Source organism: Eurosta solidaginis, chromosome 1, assembly GCF_040869045.1.
Source record: "Eurosta solidaginis isolate ZX-2024a chromosome 1, ASM4086904v1, whole genome shotgun sequence".
NCBI lineage: Eukaryota > Metazoa > Arthropoda > Insecta > Diptera > Tephritidae > Eurosta > Eurosta solidaginis.
In genome coordinates, this window is record NC_090319.1 from 257,518,460 (window position 1) to 257,541,603 (window position 23,144).

Consider the following 23,144-nt stretch of genomic DNA (forward strand, 5'->3'; position numbering starts at 1 on the left):
TATAATATACATATACGTTTTACAATTAATCTATATATTCAATCTACCTAATTTTTATCTTGAATTTTCGCGTTTCGACATCCGTTTTTAGAATCCGAAAGCGAAAATTTAAAATTTTATTTCTATCAAAAGATATAAGCAACAAATCTATTCAAATTTGTATGTGGTTGTTGTATTTTGCCAGATTTGTACAACATACACTAATGTTCTGCTCGGATTTCATTTTGATCCCCAAACCGGTGTTGGCCACACACAGGGTTCTTTTTTTAAATTGCGGCCGAAGGCTCCATTTTTCGGACCTTCTTCATTCTATGGTGTTTTGTAAATAAAAATCTTTATACAAAAATCAAATTTTTTGTTTTCGCTTCTGGATTCTAAAAACTGAGATCGAAACGCGTCTTTTGATACCTCCTTTGATAATTTTTGATGAAAATTAGATGGTGCACGTCTTGTAAACCGTTACCCTTAATACGATACTTACATTAAATGAAGAATGCCTGCAATTCCAACAAGTTTGTTTTTAAATCAAGAAGCGGTTAAAATGCAGCCATTCTCTTATGAACAAACGTTTATGAAATAACTAGCAGACCCGGCAGACGTTGTTCTGCCCTAAATTTGGTCTATCTGCATACATCTTAATAAGCGTTTTCCGTCTAACTCTGCCTCCCCCCTCTTATATTTTTCTTAATCCTTTTATTCACTCCTCCCGCCGTCTTTTTCGATTCATCTATCTCTATTTCGTCTCACTCTATCTCTTTCTCAGTCTCCTTCTCCTTCCCTCTTTTCTCGTCTCTCAAGTTTTTCTCATTCTTCTTAATCCCTTATTGCCAGTCCCACAGGGTGGTATGTATTTTGTTCCAGTCCTATCCCGAGTCCCAGTCCCACTCCGAGTCTCAGTCCCAGTCCTAGTCCTCATCCCGTCCCAGTCCGTCTCTGGTCTAGTTCCCGGAAAAAGGACCGTAAATACTAATACATAATAATATACCAGATTTCAGGCAAATCGAATAGGACGTACATATGTATATAGGTATGTGGGTATTATTAATTCATGTCTTTATTCGGCTTCGCATGTTTGTTTATCAGTTTTGCCAGGTTGATGCGACTAAATCGGATATGACAATGGAAATTACTTTAAAGCTCTCAGCAACAGCTTTCATTTGATATCCATATTACACACACATTGTAGGGGTATCCAGGTCCACGTTTTGGCATATATCTTAAGACCCTAGTCACCCAGCGATATAGAAATTACTCTGTACTAAAGCACATATCAACAGCTTCCATTTGCTATCCATATTACACACACCTTCTAGGTGTATCCGGGTCCACGTTTTGGTATATATCTCTAGACCCTAGTCACCCAGCGATATAAAAATTACTCTGCACTAAAGCACACATCAACAGCTTCAATTTGATACCCATAATGTAAAACACATCCTAGTGTTACCCTGATCCACGTTTTGGCCTATATCTCAAGACCCTGGTCACCAAAAGATATGAAAACTACCCTCTACTAAGGCATTCATCAACAGCTTCAATTTGGTACCCATAATGTAAAAACATCCTAGTGTTACCCTGATTCACGTTTTGGCCTATATTCCGAGACCCTAGTCACCAGTAGGTATGAAAGCTACCCTGTACTAAAGCACTCATCGACAGCTTAAATTTGATACCCATAATGTAAAAACACATCCCAGTGTTACCCTGATCCACATTGTGGCCTATATCTCGAGACCCTAGTCACCAATAGGTATGAAAACTACCCTGTACTAAAGCACTCATCAACAGCTTTCATTTGATATCCATATTGTATAAACACATTCTAGGGTGCTCGGGTCCACGTTTTGGCCTATATCTCGAGGCCCTAGTCACCCAGGGGTACGAAAAATATACAGTATCAAAGTACTCATAAGCAACTTCCATTTGATACCCATATTGTATAAACACATCCCAGGATTACCTAGGGCCACGTTTTGATCTCAAGACCCTAGCCAGAACGGGATAAAAAGTATCCTATGTCCCTTCCCTGGTTCTAAGCTACCTCTCCACCAATTTTCAGCCAAATCGGTTCATCCGTTCTTGAGTTATGCGTAGTGTATCTAACAAGACTTTCTTTTATATACATAGATTTGAAATTTTCCAAGTTACAAAATATTGAGAAATAGTGTGTTCTTGTTTTCTTGTATTTACAATTAATTTCAAAGTTAAATATGCAATGTATTAACATTTGGCCTCAACGCTTTCTGAAAAAAATTTGATTTATTTTTACTATTTAGTTACTTTATAAAACATTTACAGAAATAGCATTTTGGTTCGAATTTCCAATTATAAGAGCTTTATAAACCTATTTTTATACTCAGCGTGCTTTGCACACAGAGTATATTAACTTTGATATCCATATATCAAAATTATCAGTATCGAAAAAAAATTTGATTGAGCCATGTCCGTCCGTCCGTTAACACGATAACTTGAGTAAATATCGAGATATCTTCACCAAATTTGGTACACGAGCTTATCTGGACCCAGAATAGATTGGTATTGAAAATGGGCGAAATCAAATGATAACCACGCCCACTTTTTATATATATAACATTTTGGAAAAAAACCTGATTATTTAGTAAATAATACACCTAGAATGTTTGAAATTTGACATGTGGACTGATATTGAGCCTCTTGATAAAAATTTTAAAAACAATTTTAAAATGGGCGTGGCACTGTCCACTTGTAATAAATTCAATTTTACAAATATTAATAACAAATCAAAAATCGTTAAACCTATCGTAACAAAATTCGACAGAGAGGTTTCCTTTACTATAAGGAATGCTTTGAAGAAATATTAACGAAATCGGTTAAGGACCACGCCCACTTTTATATAAAAGATTTTTAAAAGGGTCGTGGACGAATAAAATAAGCTTTATATTTGCAAAAAGAGCTTTCTATCAATTGTATTTCATTTCCCAAGTGGATTTATAACAATAAATAGGAAAAACTTCAAATTTAAAAAAATGGGCGTGGCACCGCCCCTTTTATGACTAAGCAATTTTCTATATTTCGGGAGACATAACTCGAACAAAAATTAACATATCGTAATGAAATTGTGTACACATATTTTCCTTATAGCAAAAAATATTTCTAGTAAAAATGGACGGGATCGCAAATTGGGGATTAAGCACTAATTTCATTCAAAACCACTTACAGGTTCGAAAAATCAACCGACTGCAACAATATTTACACAGAAATTTTCGTAATTGAATTCTGAAGAGACTCACATCGCTTGATTCTTCAAATTAATTTGTTTTTTAAACAATTTGTTGCAAAATAGCATATTCTTTGCAGAACTTTATATTATAATACGTGTTTATGTATCACTTTCGTGACACACAATTTTTGCTCAATACTTAGGAGAATGATACACACTTTAATAGTAGGTATTGCTATTGACATTCTTTTTGTAAAATTAATTTGTTTAAACAACTTTTTAAAGAAAATTTTGCAAAATTGTTCTTTTTCTAAATTGTTTTTCTAATTAATTTTGAAAATCGGGTGATGTGAGTCTCTTCAGAATTCAATTACAAAAATTTCTGTACGAAAATGATTAAAATCGAAATTAAATGAAAATGATTAAAATGGAAATTTTTAATGTGGTTGTTGTAATTTTGTTGATTTCGTGGTACCCATAAAAAATATTTGAAGAAAGTGTTCAGCGCGGATATAGTTTTAAGCTCCAAATCAGTGTTGGACCCACCCAGGGTAATTTTTATAAGCGCCGCCTATGCAGAAAGGTGTTCTGCGCAAAAATATTATGGATCCCACTCCCCGTTTCGAAGCGGTCTGGGCTAGTTTTTCGGTCTTTTGGAAATATCTTTTGACAGATATAAAACATTTGTTATTTCCGCTTCCGCCGTCTTTTGACACCCCCTCACGATATTTTTGGACGAGTTCATGGTTCAATTATATGGTAGGCTCATCTCAGCAGCTGATTTTATTTATTTCATTGCATGGCCGAAGGGATTGTCAAAAGGAGATGGCAAACTCAAAATGAAACCAACACATTGGCAACATTTTTCTTACACATACAAAAACTGCTAAGTTTTATGTTTCCATTCCATACCATTCGCACCAACACCAACACACAGATTTTGACAATTTGAACAGACGTATTTTGTTGCTTTACAGATGAGCCAACCATATAATTGAACCATGGACGAGTTTGAGCAGTTGTGTGCTAAGATAAAAAATTACCGAAATAAATGTGTCGAGTTTTTCACGATAGGTGAATTCTTCCAGCTATCTCTCTCGAATCGTACAGCATAATTGGTCAAAAAAGAGGCAAAGCTATGCCAACTTTTAATTGTGCAGCGACTTCAATGTAGAATAGAAAACATTTTTCAAACGGACTAAATATCATGGTTTATCTCAAATCAGTTTTATAATCCAGAAAATTGTTTTAAATATAAAGTTTTAAATTTAAATTAGTAAAACAACTGAAATGACGGTAAAATATTTATTTATTTTGCATTTTTGTTTGTGCTTGCTCGTGATTGTTTGGGGTTTTTGTTACCCAACACTGATTTAATGCAGCAAATTTTTTTTTAGCATGAAGCGACACATGTGCTTTGCGTAGTGTAAATCAGAGTGTTTGAAATCTAGCTGCGAAGCAATTCTGTACTTATGTTTTGGGCTTTCACAATTGAAGAATACTCAATTTATTATAAAAACTCTTTGTACAAGTTCTTTCATTCCTATGGTGTATCTATACTGGCATGTTGGTTCGCAAATTACAATAGCAATATAATCTTTTTGGTTTTTATTTTTTCTAAGAAAAATATTCTTCTGAATACAATGGTTCGTAATTATAGTAAATTAAAGTAGGAGCTATGGCTAGTTGCAGCTTTTTTTATGGAAACGAAAACTGTCTTTCAATACAAATCTTCTCAAGCAAGGGAGAATTCCATCTTTCAAAGCGATTTCAATCTTTGACAAATACCGTAAAAGTAGGCAGATAGACTGACGGTTCGGCTCGAAAGACCATGAATAATTGAGGTGTCTCGATGGTAGATCGGAGGCACCACAATTGTGCTTGGATAATGTGTAAAATAAATAAGAAAAAAGGAAAAGCGAGATATTTCTCGTTATAATAATGTCTTTATTAACGTTAAAATTTACTTAAAACAAATAATTTACCTTTGTATAAATGAATGAATATGTGGCGGGGCTCCTCGGGCCGGCTATGGCTGTGTATGGCGTAACGATCTTGCTTGAAAAGTAGTCGGTTGCCTAGACGAGGACAACCAATATATATACCGACTACTTTTCAAGCAAGATCGTTACGCCATACACAGCCATAGCCAGCACAATGCCGAGCGACGACGATATACGCCGCGTCGGGCGATGACATTTTTCAAATTACGCCCAGACATTTCGTCTACTTAAAACACAATGCCGGGCGAAATTGACGCTGTTTATTAAGAGTGGCCATTATTTAGAAATAAAGATGAAAACTATTAAAACTTTTTTGATTCTCTGCTTTAGCACTTGGCTGCTAAAACACGGCCAAAATGTTACGAAATTAACAAAACAAACAAAAAATGTTAAGAAATTAAACTAAAAATTAAAAATTATATGTAAAGAAAAAAAAAATTGATTTTGGATATTATGTTTTCTTTCTTTATACTTAAAAAATTGAACAGGAGCAACCCTTGTTTGTCGTCATCGCCCGGCGGCGTCGATAGAAATAAATCTATCGTCGCAAAATGACGTCGCGTAAATTTCGCTCTTGGCGTTCATTGTGTTCACCTTCATGTAATTATTGGGATTTTATTTTTGACAAGGCGATGTTCGTCGCGTTTATTTCGCGGGGTCAGGGCAATTTGTTTCAAGCTTACATAAGTACACATATACATCCATGTGGGCGGACAGTGGTCGATAACGTAGTGGCATTAGGGTGGCGCGAGTTAATAGAAATTTTGGCTTCGGGCCTAAACACATATCACTCGAGTCCTGCATTTATATCCCACAAAAGACTGTCACATCATCTGTAACAAAAACTGCAAATAAAAAAATACAAGACGCGATAACCTCAGAAGAGGTTTTAGGCCGAGCTTCTCATCCATCTTGCGTCGTGCTCCTTTTAGTTCTTCCTACAAATTCGCGGGACGGTACTTACATATTTTACGCCGACTCCGAATGGCATCTGCTAGGCAGATAAGTTTTCACTGAGAAGCTTTTGTTTACCAAATCACTGGCGAAGGGCGACCATGCCTAGAACATTTTTTTTAAATTGAAAACGTTGTTACGTACGGGTTTTGGGTTGACGCGCCTACTGCCTATCTTCGCGAAGAACTCCTCGCCTTCAGCCCCTCAACTTTCCATGCCCGGTCTGCCACGGGGTACGCTTGCTTACGCGCGAGCTAGCTCGCCGGACCGTGGGTTGTTGTGGCACCACGGCATGACCGCACCATACAAAAATTCGTACCCCCCCCCCTTGTTCCTTACCCATTCGATGGGCACAACACTCAGAACTCCCGTTTGCATGCATAACTTACCATGACTCCTCCGAAGTTTGCAGCTGCCGATGGTGTTATTTGGCCAGCCCTCTTATTCCCTCCCTTCCATGGTCGGCAGTGGCCTTATGGTTGCCGGCCCCAATGCTCAAGCTACAATTGTCTATCCCCTCATGTCACCCGTCCTTCCCCTCCCTGTCCGTCCGTCTGACCACATCACATCCGAAATCAAATACCACCAACCTAAATTGATTAGCAATTCATTGTAAATTTATTGACAAATTAATTCACATGTTTGTATTCACACCAACGTGTGGTCCTTATTTACTATGTATTTATTACATACTATATGAGCCTTACGATCGGCCCTCGTAACCCTATAAAGCTACAGTGCTTTTGTTAATAAAATGTGAAAAGAAAGAATTATGCAAAATTCGAAGCTACTCAAACGTGTCGCCTAGTCTCATCTTTCTGGCCCAGTTCGGCCCGACGATTGAAATTATCAAGGCTTAAAAGAAGCTGCCCAACGCGGCCAAAGAGAAGCGGTTTGAGAAACCGCAGGGTACTGAGCGTGTAATCCACGCCTGGGTTTTGGCAGCCTACCTCCTACAAGACGTCTTGCTCCGGTGAGCGCTAAAACTACGGGTGTATCCCTACAATTTCCCCCCGCCCTCTCTTCCTTTTACTTTAGGGGTGCCCCTGCACACTTGTTCACACGCATGAAACCGTGCGACTCACAAACGTTACTATGATGAATTCAGTCAAACTATTATTAAAATTTCTCTCCTTGAGGAGGAGAGGGAAACAAAAGGCATGCGCACTCTGATGTGCAGATAAAATTGTATAATGAAAGTTCAATGCATTGGCAAACTACAAGCTGTTCGCGTTGATCTCGCAACTATTTATGCACTCCAATGTGTTGTGATGCTGCGGGAGCAACAGCTGTGGCAAAGATCTATGCAGCTCCCCGCCGATCTGTGATGGTTTCCATGCAAAAAAACTTCAAGACACTCTCACCTGGTATATTTGCTAGCAATCTGCCCCGGCCCTTCTCGTTTGTGCCGCGGGTACCGGGTAGTGACTTGCCTGTTGGCGACTTGTCTATCCAAAGGTGCGCTTTTTTTTTTTTTAGTAAGTAGCGGATTGGTTAGGTGTCCAGTGCACTGAATATGCTGGATCCAAAAAAAATTGCAGCTATTACAATTCGCTGCCGGCGGTGCCCACACTTGTTTGTGCCAATCAGCTTTACTAGCTTAATGCTGCCTGTCGTGTTGGCATACCAAAGTAGCTTCTCATTTAGAGCACGCGATGAAGCTTGCAAATTGACTTTGTTGCTTTTTCTTTTTTGTTAGTTTGTGATCTGATTTTTGATCACGTCTAACCTTCTTGAGTAATCACCGGAAAAAGGACAGAATTTTCGCGAAGCTCGTGGCAGCTATTGCCTTATTTGCAGAAATGTCAAAAACAGCTGAGTTGACTGCGTTCGCAACATGTAGTTCAAGGTTGTTGCATTAGCTTTAACATGTTTGCAGCCAGTGTTAGCAGAAAGGTCGTTGAAATAAACAGGGTGACCGCAACAGGGCGAGCGGTTTAGAGGCGTTCGCGGTGATGAAACTCTCGAAAAGCCGGTCTTTTTCGTCCGCTTGGGGCAGTGTTCCGATTATGTGCGGAGATCCTTCGCATGATACAAACCCACCGAACGGCCTTGTGCATCCCCGATCTCATACAGCGAATTGCCTCGCACCGCGAGAATCACTGACTTGAGGTACTTGGCAGCAAGCTTTGCGTTATAACCTTCCGCAGCGCTACTCAGTTTAAAATTCCTCCGGTAGACTGTTTGACCTACCCGGTATCTGATAGGACGCGATCTGGTGTTGTACGCTCGCTGTCCCTTCCTGTGCGCCTCTTCCAGTCCTTGAATTAGCCTGTTCCTTATCAATGAAAGTCGGTCAGATCCGGACAGCACCTCCACGCTGGCTTCGCCCACTGAATTTATTCTGCGCAGCACTTCATAGGCATTCCCATGCTGGATCATGGTCTGTCCGAAGACGGCTTTGTAAGGCTCCACTCCAATGGTTTCGTGAATGGCACTGCGCAGTGCGAAGGCAGCATGCGAGACGTGTCGATCCCACTCTCGTTGGTCTTCGCCCGAAAAGTATGCCCGGATAATGGCAACAATGACAGTGGACACGCGCTCTGAGGCATTGGGCTGCGGGGCATAAGGGGCAGTTTTGATGTGCTTGACACCATAGCCTTGTAGAAAGTTCGCGAAACGCTCTGAGATGAATTGTCTGCCGTTATCCGAATGTATAAACTCCGGGACGCCGAATACGTGGAATATATCAACCTCTAAGCATTTAATCACCTCCTGCGCCGTAGCGTGTCTCATTGGCTTGAGAAAGACGAACTTGGTGAGATGGTCTAATGCCACGAACACATACGCATTTCCGAAACTCGAACGTGGATACGGTCCGCAGAAATCAACATATAGTCTTTGGAATGCCCTCTCCGTTTGAAAACGATCCAATATCGGTGGCCGTGACGTCACGTTCGGTGACTTCGAGCACTTGCAAAGCTCACATTTGGAGACGAACTTTCTAACATCTCCAACCATGCCTGGCCAGAAATACCATGTTCTCAGCCTATAAAGCGTCTTTGTAATCCCTCCGTGACCTGCCGTTCTGTCGGAGTGCATCCCCGTAAGAAGGGCTTGTCTGAGGCCTTCCGGGACCCAAATTTTCCATAGGGATTCCTCTACCTCCTCGGTTCCCCTAGGAAGCACCCTTTTGTACACTACTCCGTCCGCTACTTTCATGTCCGGTAACCGGTCAGCGTTATCCTGGATGTTTTGCTTCAGAGACTCATACTCTGCACTCGAAAATTCTGCCGAATTAAAGTCCAGTATATTGTGTACCGTGTTCTCCACGATCTCTTCCATATGCATGCGGCTAAGCGCATCGGGAACCACATTCTGCACACCCTTACGGTGCTCTATCCGAAAATCGAACGATTGTAGCTTCAAGCTCCATCGGGCGAGACGACCTGCGAGGTCTTTCTGCCCCATTAGCCACTTGAGGCTCATATGGTCTGTGAGAATCGTGAATGGGAGGCCTTCCACATATGCGCGAAACTTCTGCACGCTAACGACTGCCGCAAGGCATTCCAACTCGGTAATGGTATAATTCCGTTGCGCGGAATTCAGCTTCTGGGACATGAAGGCGATGGGCCTTTCATTTCCCTCTTCGTCCTTCTGGAACAGTACGCCTCCGATGCCTTGAGTTGAGGCATCACACTGAATGAAGAACGGTTTGCTGAAGTCGGGGTTAACCAGAACATCTGTGGAGATCAGTGCTTGCTTCAGGTCTCCAAAGGCTTTTATGGCCTCGGCTGTCATCGCGAAAGCTCTCGCCTTCCGGAGGCAGTCTGTCATCGGCGCAGCGGTTGTGGCAAAATTAGGTATGAACCGCCTATACCAGCCACACATACCAAGGAAGCGCCGGAGCTGCTTGATGGTGGTCGGTACAGGAAAGTCGATCATTGCTTGGATCTTCGCCGGGTCCGTCTTTAATTGACCTTGTCCCACAATGAAGCCTAGATACTTCAGCTCCTTCTGGCAGAATTTGGACTTTTGCAAATTTATCGTCAACCCCGCATTGGCAAGACACTCCGCAACCTCTGCCAAGTGTTCCAGGTGGGTATCCAAATCGGGCGAGCAGATGAGCAAGTCATCTATGTAGACAAACACATGCTCTCGCAACCGAGAGGGGATGACCTTATCCATCAGTCTACACAGTCTCTGGCTGGCGTTGCACAGACCGAAAGGCATAACCTTAAACTGGTACAGTGGCCTGCCAGGGACTGTGAAAGCGGTTTTTTCCCGGGATGACCGCTCTAGAGGGATTTGCCAAAAGGCATCTTTCAAGTCAATTCCGGAAATGAAAAATGTTTCTCTCAACCGTGACAAGATCCCTTCTACATGCTGCGTCGGGTACGCATCCTTTTTCGTACGCTCATTCAATTTTCGCATGTCCACACACAGGCGTTTCTTCCCCGGCTTCTCGACAAGTACGATGGGCGAACTCCAAGAGCTATCGCTCTCCTCTATCACATCGAGCTTCAACATTCGATCGATTTCATCATAGGCGTATTTCTGTTTCACCGGCGACATTGGGTAATGCCTCTGCTTTACCGGCACCGTATCGTCGAAAACTTCAATGACATGCTCCATAATGTGTGTTCTGCCCAGACCGAGATCTGCGAAAGATGGGAAGAGCTTTTTAACTCGGTCCAGTTTCCGGACCTCCGCCTCTGTGAGCTCGATTTGGTTGGCGTTTGCCACATCTAGCTCCGAGACTATTGTCGGGGCGACGCCAAACGCATCCCAAAAATCAATCCCCAGGTATAGTTCCTGTTGGAGACTTGGAACCAGATATAACACCATCTCTACTGTTTTGCCACGCCAGGTAATTAGAGCGTTAAATTTTCCCACTACTGCCTGAGGTCTTCCGTCCGCCGTACTCAAGCACCTGTTCAAGGATTGCACCTTGTGGTTTAATCGGGCTGCCCACGCATTCGAGCCTGATCCAAGACAACTTATCGAAGCCCCGCTGTCCAGAAAACCCTGTACCGGAATTCCCTCTATCTCTACATTTATGTATGGACGCTTGTCAATCGTATCGCGTATTACCGTCTCGGCAATAGCATTTCCTTCCCTTCTTAGCTCCTTCCCTGACTTTCTAATTTTTAAAATTTTCTTCCAAGTCCTAGTATATGCTGCTCGGGGTGTATTTTCACCCGAACTATCGTCACGTCCGAAAATGCGTTTCCTGGCGATCTCATATCTGCGTTTTCTCTCCCCTAGCGAGAGTATGCACGCAGAAAAAATTTCATGTTGAATCAACACTTTTTTAACACATTTTCAGGTTATTATTTTTCAACACTATTGCTCAGTTTGTTTTAACATGAACCTACTTTTTCACTGTTCCTACATGTCAGATCAACAGGAAGGAACAGTGTGAATTTAACATGATCACAAACGTTTGAATCAACATGACTTCCTGTTAATACAACATTATTTGTCTCGTTAAATTAACACTATTTCATGTTACTCTAACACGATCTGACATGTAAAACTAACACTATACTATGTTGAAATAACACGATATGTCATGTTAAACTAACACGATCTATCACGTCAACTTAACAGGGTTTTATTGTTAAATTAACACGATCTATCAAGTTAATTTAATAGGTTGTTATTGTTAAATTAACACCATCTATGTTGTTACTTTAACAGCTTTTTATTGTAAAAGTAACACGATCTATTATGTTATTTTAACAGGTTCTTATTGTTAAATTAACACGATCTATCGTGTTATCTTAACAGTTTTTATTGTTAAATTAACATGCTAAAAATAAAACACCTGGCTTTTTGTTTTTATACTCAGTTGAGCAGAGCTCACAGAGTATATTAAGTTTGATTGGATAACGGTTGGTTGTACATATATAAAGGAATCGAGATAGATATAGATATAATCAGGATCGAAAAAAAATTTGATTGAGCCATGTCCGTCCGTCCGTCCGTTAACACGATAACTTGAGTAAATTTTGAGGTATCTTGATGAAATTTGGTATGTAGGTTCCTGAGCGCTCATCTCAGATCGCTATTTAAAATGAACGATATCGGACTATAACCACGCCCATTTTTTCGATATCGAAAATTTCGAAAAACCGAAAAAGTGCGATAATTCATTACAAAAGACAGATAAAGGTGAGTTGATCTTATGACGTAGAATAGAAAATTAGTAAAATTTTGGACAGTGGGCGTGGCACCGCCCACTTTTAAAAGAAGGTAATTTAAATCTTTTGTAATCTGTAATTTGGCAGTCGTTGAAGATATCATGATACAATTAGGCAGGAATGTTACTGCTATTACTGTATGTACGCTTAATAAAAATTAGCAAAATCGGAGAAGGACCACGCCCACTTTTAAAAAAAATTTTTTTTTTAAGTAAAATTTTAACAAAAAATTCAATATCTTTACAGTATATAAGTAAATTATGTCAACATTCAACACCAGTAATGATATGGTGCAACAAAATACAAATATAAAAGAAAATTTCAAAATGGGCGTGGCTCCGCCCTTTTTCATTTAATTTCTCTAGGATACTTTTAACGCCATAAGTCGAACAAAAATTAACCAATCCAAAATTTGGTAGGGGCATAGATTTTATGACGTTAACTGTTTTCTGTGAAAATGGGCGAAATCGGTTGATACCACGCCCAGTTTTTATACACAGTCGTCCGTCTGTCCTTCTGCATGGCCGTTAACACGATAACTTGAGCAAAAATCGATACATCTTTAATGAACTTAGTTCACGTGCTTACTTGAACTCACTTTATCTCGGTATGAAAAATTAACGAAATCCGACTATGACCACGCCCACTTTTTCGATATCGAAAATTACGAAAAATTAAAAAAATGCCATAATTCTATACCAAATACGAAAAAAGGGATGAAACATGGTAAGGTAATTGGATTGTTTTATTGACGCGAAATATAACTTCAGAAAAAACTTTATAAAATGGTAGTGACACCTACCATATTAAGTAGAAGAAAATGAAAAAGTTCTGCAGGGCGAAATCAAAAGCCATTGGAATCTTGGCAGGAATACTGTTCGTGGTATTACATATATAAATAAATTAGCGGTATCCAACAGATGATGTTCTGGGTCACCCTGGTCCACATTTTGGCGATATCTGGAAAAATCCTTCACATATACAACTACCACCACTCCCTTTTAAAACTCTCATTAATACCTTTAATTTGATACCCATACCGTACAAACTCATTCTAGAGTCACCCCTGGTCCACCTTTGTGGCGATATCTCGAAAAGGCGTCCACCTATAGAACTAAGCCCCACGCCCTTTTAAAATACTCATTAACACATTTCATTTGATACCGATATCGTACAAACATATTCTAAAGTCACCCCTGGTCCACCTTTATGGCGATATCTCGAAAAGGCGAACACCTATAGAACGAAGGCCCACTGCCTTTTAAAAATACTCATTAACACCTTTCATTTGATACCCATATTACACAAAAGCATTCTAGGGTCACCCCAGCTCCACCATTATGGCGATATATCGAAACGGCGTCCACCTATGGAACTAAGGATTACTCCCTTTTAAAATACTCATTAACACCTTTCTTTTGATACCCATATTGTACAAACAAATTCTAGGGTCACCCCTGGTCCACCTTTATGGCGATATCTCGAAAATGCGACCACCTATACAACAACCACCGCTCCCTTTTAAAACCCTCATTAATACCATTAATTTGATACCCATATCGTACAAACACATTCTAGAGTCACCCCTGGTCCACCTTTATGGCGATATTTCGAAACGGCGTCCACCTATGGAACTAAGGATTACTCTCTTTTAAAATACTCATTAACACCTTTCATTTGATACCCATATCGTACAAACGCATTCTAGAGTCACCCCTGGTCCACCTTTATGGCGATATCTCGAAAAGGCGACCACCTATACAACAACCACCACTCCCTTTTAAAACTCTCATTAATACATTTAATTTGATACCCATATCGTACAAACACATTCTAGAGTCACTTCTGGTCCAGCTTTATGGCGATATTTCGAAACGGCATCCACATATAGAACTAAGGCCCACTCCCTTTTAAAATACTCATTAACACCATTCGTTTGATGCCCATATTGTACAAACAAATTCTAGGGTCACCCCTGGTCCACCTTTGTGGCGATATCTCGAAACGGCGTCCACCTATGGAACTAAGGATTACTCCCTTTTAAAATACTCATTAACACCTTTCATTTGATACCCATATCGTACAAACGCATTCTAGAGTCACCCCTGGTCCACCTTTGTGGCGATATCTCGAAACGGCGTCCACCTATGGAACTAAGGATTACTCCCTTTTAAAATACTCATTAACACCTTTCTTTTGATACCCAAATTGTACAAACAAATTCTAGGGTCACCCCTGGTCCACCTTTATGGCGATATCTCGGAAATGCGACCACCTATACAACAACCACCACTCCCTTTTAAAACCCTCATTAATACCATTAATTTGATACCCATATCGTACAAACACATTCTAGAGTCACCCCTGGTCCACCTTTATGGCGATATTTCGAAACGGCGTCCACCTATAGAACTAAGGCCCACTCCCTTTTAAAATACCCATTAACACCTTTCGTTTGATGCCCGTATTGTACAAACAAATTCTAGTGTCACCCTGGTCCACCTTTATGGCGATATCTCGAAACGGCGTCCACCTATGGAACTAAGGATTACTCCCTTTTAAAATACTCATTAACACCTTTCCTTTGATACCCATATTGTACAAACAAATTCTAGGGTCACCCCTGGTCCACCTTTATGGCGATATCTCGAAACGGCGTCCACCTATGGAACTAAGGATTACTCTCTTTTAAAATACTCATTAACACCTTTCATTTGATACCCATATCGTACAAACGCATTCTAGAGTCACCCCTGGTCCACCTTTATGGCGATATCTCGAAAAGGCGACCACCTATACAACAACCACCACTCCCTTTTAAAACTCTCATTAATACCTTTAATTTGATACCCATATCGTACAAACACATTCTAGAGTCACCCCTGGTCCACCTTTATGGCGATATTTCGAAACGGCGTCCACCTATAGAACTAAGGCCCACTCCCTTTTAAAATACCCATTAACACCTTTCGTTTGATGCCCGTATTGTACAAACAAATTCTAGGGTCACCCTGGTCCACCTTTATGGCGATATCTCGAAACGGCGTCCACCTATGGAACTAAGGATTACTCCCTTTTAAAATACTCATTAACACCTTTCATTTGATACCCATATCGTACAAACGCTTTCTAGAGTCACCCCTGGTCCACCTTTGTGGCGATATCTCGAAACGGCGTCCACCTATGAAACTAAGGATTACTCCCTTTTAAAATACTCATTAACACCTTTCTTTTGATACCCAAATTGTACAAACAAATTCTAGGGTCACCCCTGGTCCACCTTTATGGCGATATCTCGGAAATGCGACCACCTATACAACAACCACCACTCCCTTTTAAAACCCTCATTAATACCATTAATTTGATACCCATATCGTACAAACACATTCTAGAGTCACCCCTGGTCCACCTTTATGGCGATATTTCGAAACGGCGTCCACCTATAGAACTAAGGCCCACTCCCTTTTAAAATACCCATTAACACCTTTCGTTTGATGCCCGTATTGTACAAACAAATTCTAGTGTCACCCTGGTCCAGCTTTATGGCGATATTTCGAAACGGCATCCACATATAGAACTAAGGCCCACTCCCTTTTAAAATACTCATTAACACCATTCGTTTGATGCCCATATTGTACAAACAAATTCTAGGGTCACCCCTGGTCCACCTTTGTGGCGATATCTCGAAACGGCGTCCACCTATGGAACTAAGGATTACTCCCTTTTAAAATACTCATTAACACCTTTCTTTTGATACCCATATTGTACAAACAAATTCTAGGGTCACCCCTGGTCCACCTTTATGGCGATATCTCGGAAATGCGACCACCTATACAACAACCACCACTCCCTTTTAAAACCCTCATTAATACCATTAATTTGATACCCATATCGTACAAACACATTCTAGAGTCACCCCTGGTCCACCTTTATGGCGATATTTCGAAACGGCGTCCACCTATAAAACTAAGGCCCACTCCCTTTTAAAATACCCATTAACACCTTTCGTTTGATGCCCGTATTGTACAAACAAATTCTAGGGTCACCCTGGTCCACCTTTATGGCGATATCTCGAAACGGCGTCCACCTATGGAACTAAGGATTACTCCCTTTTAAAATACTCATTAACACCTTTCATTTGATACCCATATCGTACAAACGCATTCTAGAGTCACCCCTGGTCCACCTTTGTGGCGATATCTCGAAACGGCGTCCACCTATGGAACTAAGGATTACTCCCTTTTAAAATACTCATTAACACCTTTCTTTTGATACCCAAACTGTACCAACAAATTCTAAGGTCACCCCTGGTCCACCTATACAACAACCACCACTCCCTTTTAAAACCCTCATTAACACCTTTCATTTGATACCCATATCGTACAAACGCATTCTAGAGTCAACCCTGATCCACCTTTATGGCTATATCCCTAAATGGCGTCCACCTATAAAACTATGGCCCACTCCCTCATAAAATACTCTTTAATGCCTTTCATTTGATACACATGTCATACAAACACATTCCAGGGTTTCCCTCGGTTCATTTTCCTACATGGTTATTTTCCCTTATGTTGTCACCATAGCTCTCAACTGAGTATGTAATGTTCGGTTACACCCGAACTTAACCTTCCTTACTTGTTTAAATTAATTTTATTTATTTATGACATTTTCAATTAAGGATTGTTTTTTTATACTAATATGGACATTTTGAGTGACACTCGGTGTACGCGCTCTCGCATAACAAAAAAATAAGCACACAAAAAACTTATGTATAAAAAAAATACTTTTATAATTCATTTACAAGTTTTTTTTATAAAAAATATATAACCCATATTCAATTAAACATGAATACCCCTTATAACAATAAGGCAAATACATAAAAAGGGAAACTTACTTCGTTTTGGCGCCAGTGTGAAAGCCGTTCCCTGAATTTTATTCTTAGCCCGATCTCTGCCTTTGGGAAAATGTCTGCCAAGTCAGCATCGTTTAGAAGACAAATGTTTCCAGCATCTAAGCCACAATCTGAAAATTAAACCAAAATCGTTTCATTAAAAACTTTCGAAATTGCCCAAGCAATTGTAAAACTGCTATAATACGTCCAAAAAATGTCGGAATAGGTATCAAACGACGCCATGCCCAGTATTTCTGCGCAGAACACTTTTTTGCCTAATGTGATTACAACAACCACGTGCAAACTTGCAACTTTGATTGCAAATATCTCTTCACAGAAGGAAACAAATACCAAACTCTGTTCTGCACATAAATACCATGGAAGCGCCTTCGGATTATTGATACCGACGTAACACGAAAAATTACACAAATTACTTACCCAACTCTTTGTAAAACTCGTTCATTAAATTGCATCCTACCGCAAATAATTTCGCGTAAAGCTTCCACCTCTTTATTCGAGAATAATCAAATAATATTTCCTTGGAGTCTCAACAAATAACACATACGACTCTTGGTCGAAATGAGGCATAAGGAAATCTATTTGTTCGCCCAATTTCACAAAATAAAGTTTTAGATAATTAAAAATTCACACAATTTTTCGCCACGTATGCGCTTGCATATTAAAATCGGAATAATGCAAGAGGCAGCGCAGCTATGGTGGAACAGTACAATGTGGCCGCGGCTCGACATGCATACAAACGTTCCATGTGTTTTGTTTTTGTAATTCTCTAGTGTAATGTCAAAATCGCACTACGCTAGAGAATGTTATGTCCAATCTTATGAAAAAACTAGCAATCAGCTGCTTACCGACGCCACCTAGTTTTGTTTCGCCATGCAGCGCAGCATTGAAAAACGAACGAACAGTGTTGCCACAGAGAGATTTTTTATCCAAAATGTAAACTAAATAATAAAATGGCGTGTTTAACTACTAAGTTAGTTTCTAATGTCAAGCTATTTTGTTGTACTCTATATTTGCATATATGGCCAACATCGCCAAAAACGGAACCACAGAAAAAATTAGATTTTTTCAAATATTGTGTGCTTTTGATTGTTTTGGGGTTATACATATGCCAAAGAAACCTATGCTTGAAGACATCGCGCAAACTCTTGTTTTCCTCGAAAACATACGATAGCTTCTGTAATGTTTCTTAATGAACAAAACTTTTAAAAATTGCATTATCTAACGAAAAGGTACGTTGCATTTCAGGAATCTTATTTCTAACGCTCTAGTTACCTTTTTCAGACAGATTTAGGTTAACTGAAAATAATTAGATAAAATATTTCGAGAAGACAAATGTTTTGAGTACTTTTGAACACAGTGAATTCGATCGCATTTTTTCATGTAACGTAACAGTCCAAAATTCAAAATAGTCTTTTGTCCAAAGTCTAGCATGTCAACAAACCAGAAAAATTCAATTTCCTTCGAGCATTCCAAGTCTATTTTTCATATAAACTATAATATTAGTAGAGTTTGTAGTTAAGACCTTGTTCAGAGCCCAAAGTGGTTTGTAACGTAACAGTCTTTACTTCAAACTTTTGTACGCCGATTTTTCATTGTAATTTATTTTTCATTTATTACATACTTATTAAACCTTTAATATTATATTCTACATGTTTTTTTTTGGGGTTTGCACGGGTTTGCGCGCATTACTTTTGATCGAATTGAGATATTAAATATCTGTTTCCAGAAGGTCCCCTATTTCATATATTTTATCAGATTTTCGTCGGCTACCCATATATACATATATACACACTAAAATATTAATTTCCTTTAGGTTCTACTTTCACAATTGTGATCTGTACGACCCCCTCTACCATTCCCAGAAAGTAGCTTTTCCCAAAGCGTGATGTTCTCTCGTAAAGTTTCTCCAATATGCCACAAACAATAATGTTTCTCTTTTTCGATAAGAGAACTTTGGTACTTTGGAACTTTTGGCCATTTTACTTTACTAATACTGGCAACACTGACCAAGACTTAACTCCTGTTCTTTTGAGAACAAAATTCTGTTCACAACCTTTGATGGGGGACAGATGGCGGTCGAAAACAACACTTGTTCATGTTAAATCAAACCGAATTTATGGTGAGGGATACACACTAATGTAATTCTAATGCAGAAATAGTTCATGTTATTTTAACCATACGATTCATGTTAAAATGTTCGTGTTGATTTTTCGAAATTGTTTTTGCTTTACGTACTAGAGCTGTTCATGTTGATTCAACATGATTCATGTTAACTAAAAATGTAAGAAATTTTTCTGTGTGTGGGAGTCAATCTTGGCGCAGACTTCGACACGCCAGCACCGCTCAAAATCTTGTATTTTACGTCTCCGGGGTTAGACGACGCGGGTAGGGCCCCCCGGTCTTCCCACCCGTCTCGCGGTTTTCCTGTTTGTGTTCTTCGCACCATGAGCATTGCATGCCGGGCCTATTGCATTTGAAGCAGACCATCCGATGGAGTTTTCCATCACAGCTAGAGGTGCTCGTACCATTCTCTTCGACGACCGGCTTTTTGGACCCCGCGTCCTTTTGCTGACTCTGCCGAGAGAATTTATCTTTTGTCGGTCGATACAATGCCTCCACCATTTCATGTCCTTCTTCCGCAGGGTCGGTTTCCAACTCCTCCACGGTTTTCCTGCGAAAGGTTTTTTGCTCCACTTCCGAGAGATGTTTCTCGGCTCGACGGCATTCCGAACGCAGCTCCTCCAGCGTCTCTATCTTACATCCGAAAATAAGGTTTTTCATTCTGGGCCTGAGATTCCTCCTAATCAGATTCACCAGGCTTCGCTCTGGCATTCTGGTTGTCATCGTCAGCTCCATCCCCCTTACGGCCGCGTAGAATTCTTCAAACTTCTCATTGTAGTCCTGCCTGCGATCGTTCATGGCTTGACGGATCTCCTCGTCGCAGTCCGCTTTCCGGAAATGTTCCACGATAGCCGATCGAAATGATTGGTAATCTCCTACGGTGCCTCCAGAATGCTCCTCCAGGTACAACCAGTACCATTCGCGAGCCGGGCCATCCAAGAGCATGTGAAAATTTGCATACAGGTCTTGTGGAGAAACGTTATGTTTTCTTCGAAGCGTCTCGATTCGAAACAAAAACCGTTCCACATAAATCGACTTTGGTCCCCCATCAAACTTGAGGTTCCAATCCCGAATAACCTTAGTCGCATTCCTCTCATGCCGGTAGCCATGTTCACGTCCACGTTCCATTGGAGTGAGCCCTCGATGAGCCTCCAATCCGGTTTCGGGTCTCATCAAGCTACCCTCATCTTCTCCCTGACCAATGCTCTCAGGAATCCCACTCGAGCCGGCCCTCCCATTCCCTGTGGGAGTGCGAGTGCCTGTATCCCCCTTTTCCAGACTGAACAACCTGTCTGCTAGACCGTTCATATCTTTGCGTAACGTTTTAACGACCTCTTTGATTGCATCCGTCGTTGACTGACTCACGTCCAATTGATGTTTGACGAACATGAGTTCAAATTTCCGCAGTAGCTCTTCGCCCACTGCACCCAACTGCATGGACTTCGGACTCGATGTACCTGCTTGACATTTATCGTCGCTCTCTTCGAGCGTCCCTGTTCCGTCCTCGTTCACGGAGTTGGGTCGCTGAGCGCCCTGTTCCGCTGGGACCTCATTCTCTTTCTTCTCTACGGCGCCATCGCTACGGAGTCCTTCTTTTGTTTTTTGAGGCTTCGTCATTGTGGAGTGATACGTTGTTTAAAGGTTTAATTCGGTTTAAAAGTTTAATTGCAAGTGGTTATGAAGTTTAACTATACGTAGTGATTTCAAAATCGAAGATGTGTGTTTTTGTATACATACATATGTAAGGTAATAATGCCTGTGTTAGGGCTGTACGATGCGGTATATGGGTGAAATATATGTGAAATTGTTATATGATTAAGTGGCTTGATTTCCGGATGTGACGTCTGTCCGCCTAACGTCGTTCGTCGATTGTCCTATCATAAAATAAGTGTCCATCTAAAATCTAAAACTCCCAGCATCGATACTACAGACTGATCAACTGTCTGTCCAGACTGGCTACCGATGAATATAGAAATTTAATTTATGTTGCTGTAGACACATTTAGTCTGCACTCCTACGTCAAACTAAGATACCTAAACAGCTCCCGCCCATCTACTTTGGTTCGCGACACTTTCGTCCGCTCTAATAAAGGCTGAACGAGCTACCTGCGAACCCCAAGGTAGTGTCTAAGACCTGACACAATTGCTCGGCTATGTATCAGCCAGGCAAGCTATCAGCTAACCGACGTTCTACCTTCCGTATCTTCCGATTGAGCATTGACACAATTGACGGACGATAACTCTTGCCCATCAAGCTATCAAATGCTGCTTAAAGTGTGTATAAATGGAGTTAATTGTGTAGTGTCCCCTCGATGTCCGTAGATTGTTTCTGTCTTCCAGGAGCACCGCTCGTCTTCGGGCCCCACGTTGGGCGCCATTTTGTTACGTACGGGTTTTGGGTTGACGCGCCTACTGCCTATCTTCGCGAAGAACTCCTCGCCTTCAGCCCCTCAACTTTCCATGCCCGGTCTGCCACGGGGGACGCTTGCTTACGCGCGAGATAGCTCGCCGGACCGTGGGTTCTTGTGGCACCACGGCATGACCGCACCATACAAAAATTCGTACCCCCCCTTGTTCCTTACCCATTCGATGGGCACAACACTCAGAACTCCCGTTTGCATGCATAACTTACCATGACTCCTCCGAAGTTTGCAGCTGCCGATGGTGTTATTTGGCCAGCCCTCTTATTCCCTCCCTTCCATGGTCGGCAGTGGCCTTATGGTTGCCGGCCCCAATTCTCAAGCTACAATTGTCTATCCCCTCATGTCACCCGTCCTTCCCCTCCCTGTCCGTCCGTCTGACCACATCACATCCGAAATCAAATACCACCAACCTAAATTGATTAGCAATTCATTGTAAATTTATTGACAAATTAATTCACATGTTTGTATTCACACCAACGTGTGGTCCTTACTTACTATGTATTCATTACATACTATATGAGCCTTACGATCGGCCCTCGTAACCCTATAAAGCTACAGTGCTTTTGTTAATAAAATGTGAAAAGAAAGAATTATGCAAAATTCGAAGCTACTCAAACGTGTCGCCTAGTCTCATCTTTCTGGCCCAGTTCAGCCCGACGATTGAAATTATCAAGGCTTAAAAGAAGCTGCCCAACGCGGCCAAAGAGAAGCGGTTTGAGAAACCGCTGGGTACTGAGCGTGTAATCCACGCCTGGGTTTTGGCAGCCTACCTCCTACAAGACGTCTTGCTCCGGTGAGCGCTAAAACTACGGGTGTATCCCTACAATTTCCCCCCGCCCTCTCTTCCTTTTACTTTAGGGGTGCCCCTGCACACTTGTTCACACGCATGAAACCGTGCGACTCACAAACGTTACTATGATGAATTCAGTCAAACTATTATTAAAATTTCTCTCCTTGAGGAGGAGAGGGAAACAAAAGGCATGCGCACTCTGATGTGCAGATAAAATTGTATAATGAAAGTTCAATGCATTGGCAAACTACAAGCTGTTCGCGTTGATCTCGCAACTATTTATGCACTCCAATGTGTTGTGATGCTGCGGGAGCAACAGCTGTGGCAAAGATCTATGCAGCTCCCCGCCGATCTGTGATGGTTTCCATGCAAAAAAACTTCAAGACACTCTCACCTGGTATATTTGCTAGCAATCTGCCCCGGCCCTTCTCGTTTGTGCCGCGGGTACCGGGTAGTGACTTGCCTGTTGGCGACTTGTCTATCCAAAGGTGCGCTTTTTTTTTTTTTAGTAAGTAGCGGATTGGTTAGGTGTCCAGTGCACTGAATATGCTGGGTCCAAAAAAAATTGCAGCTATTACAATTCGCTGCCGGCGGTGC

The 23,144-nt window shown here is 41.0% G+C and overlaps 1 protein-coding gene across 3 annotated transcripts in view; it reads left to right on the forward strand.

Annotated features, from left to right (window-relative positions):
* Nucleotides 1-23,144, forward strand: part of LOC137237158 (dachshund homolog dac-1-like) — an 88,007-nt gene that overhangs the window by 48,907 nt on the left and 15,956 nt on the right. The gene's annotated exons all lie outside the window — the stretch shown is intronic.